Source organism: Engraulis encrasicolus, chromosome 15 (genome assembly GCF_034702125.1).
Source record: "Engraulis encrasicolus isolate BLACKSEA-1 chromosome 15, IST_EnEncr_1.0, whole genome shotgun sequence".
In the NCBI taxonomy this organism is placed as follows: domain Eukaryota; kingdom Metazoa; phylum Chordata; class Actinopteri; order Clupeiformes; family Engraulidae; genus Engraulis; species Engraulis encrasicolus.
Window position 1 is genome coordinate 31,344,445 of NC_085871.1, and position 2,500 is coordinate 31,346,944.

Below are 2,500 nucleotides of genomic sequence, written 5' to 3' on the forward strand. Positions count from 1 at the left end.
GAGAAAAGAAGGAAATGAGTCTGATTCCTTTTTTCAGCGGCATAGTCTTACTGGAAGAATGCGACTGCCTGCCTCCCTTCAATTCCTCTTTTCCACAAGGCCTAGCCGCATGAGGCTGGCTACTCAGCTCTGCTCATACTGTGTGTGTGTGTGTGTGTGTGTGTGTGTGTGTGTGTGTGTGTGTGTGTGTGTGTGTGTGTGTGTGTGTGTGTGTGTGTGTGTGTGTGTGTGTGCGTGTGCGTGTGCGTGTGTGTGCAGGGCCGCTGACAGCTTTGGCTGGGCGAAGTAATCTAAAAGGGCCCTCCACCCAATACATACAGTAGAATGCAATGAGGACACATTTATGGGCCCCCTCTTTCCCTGTGCCTGGGACAAATGACCTGTTTGTCTCCCCTTGTCAGCTTCCCTGTCTGTGTGTGTGTGTGTGTGTGTGTGTGTGTGTGTGTGTGTGTGTGTGTGTGTGTGTGTGTGTGTGTGTGTGTGTGTGTGCGTGTGTGTGCACACACACACACACACACACACACACACACACACACACACACACACACACACACACACACACACACACACACACACAGTCCCTCTCTGGACTGTCCATCATAATTGCAGCTTCTTGCTGCTGAGAGAGTTAATGTGTCATGCTCCACTGAGCCTTGAGCTTGATGACATGACATGTTGAGCGGAGTTTTTTCTTCCTCTTTTTTCGCCGTCTTTTTCTTTTCATCGCTGCCCCCTCTCTCTTCTTTTGTTCCCTCTGCCTGCCATCTGTTTTTCCCTCTCTTCTTTCTGTCTTTCTGTTTCTCTCTGTCTTTCTGTCTTTCTGTTTCTCTGTCTCTGTCTCTGTCTCTGTCTCTGTCTCTGTCTCTCTCTCTCTCTCTCTCTCTCTCTCTCTCTCTCTCTCTCTCTCTCTCTCTCTCTCTCTCTCTCTCTCCCTCTCTCTCTCTCCCTTTCATCTCACTATTCCCCTCTTTCATTTTAAGCTCTCTCTCTCTCTCTCTCTCTTTCTGTCTCTCTCTCTTCCTCTCTCTCTGAGAGTGCTGATGTGTATAACGTAAGAGCACAAGCAACGCTCCACAACACTGCAATGTTATAATCATTCCCCCAGCCTAAAATTACTAGCCAGAAGCTGGACTCGCACACACACACGCACGCACACACACACGCACGCACGCACGCACGCACACACACACTCACACACACACACACAGGCATATGTCAAACACACACAATAACATGGCTATCATTAACAGGTGTGTGTACTACTACTTAGCTAAATATTATTTTCCAAGCACACACACATGGGCTGAAAAACATCAAAAGAATAAGATGTTTGCACACAGACATATAATACTTGTAATACACACAAACATACTGTACATGCACACACACGAGCATGTGCGCGCGCGCGCACACACACACACACACACACACACACACACACACACACACACACACACACACACACACACACACACACACACACACACACACACACACACACACACACACACACACACACACACACACACACACACACACACACACACACACACACACACCATCTCCTGAGCTCATCTATAATGACATCTGTGTGACCATGGCGATGGGAGCTGCTCTGGACCACTATCTTTACACTGATGACACCCTGCTATCCACATCCCATCATGAACATGGGTGCCATGATAGTTACCATGGCTACCGAAGCGGGTGGGTGGATGGATAGCGGGAAGCTGACGGGGATTGGGGTGGGCTGAGAGGGGTCAACACTGGGTTGAGGGTAGTGATGAATATAATGATGTTTTCATGATGACTATTACAGTAAGACGTTATTCTGAATATGGTTTGAGTACCGCTCCACTCTCTTGCCTAAAGGGCATTCAAGTGTAGCATAGAAACATATTCTTATGCTTTAATGGAGAGAATAAACATCTTATTTACATTTGATGTAAAACCACTATGCTACTACTATACTGATAGACATATGCATGCACGTGTGCCAGCACGCACACATATGGGCACACACGCACACATATGGGCACACATGCACACACGCACGTACGCAGGTGCACATGCACTAATGCTCAGCTGCAGAGATACTGTTGCAACATACGTACTGTATGTGTACAATGTTTAAAAGCACGAACACACACACACACACACACACACACACACACAGACACACACACACACACACACACACACACACACACACACACACACACACACACACACACACACACACACACACACACACACACACACACACACACACACACACACACACACACAGAGAGACACAGAGAGAGACACAGACATACACACACACACATACACACACACATACACACACACACACACACACACACACACACACACACACACACACACACACACACACACACACACACACACACACGGCACACATAAAAAAGCACCCACGTACGCACGCACACACTCAAGCACTCACACAAGGAGAATCTCTCTCTCTCTCTCCTCTACC

General features: G+C 47.8%; 1 protein-coding gene across 1 annotated transcript in view; it reads left to right on the forward strand.

The window, feature by feature from the left end:
• The window catches only part of dock4b (dedicator of cytokinesis 4b), a 253,487-nt gene that overhangs the window by 44,581 nt on the left and 206,406 nt on the right, over positions 1–2,500 (forward strand). The gene's annotated exons all lie outside the window — the stretch shown is intronic.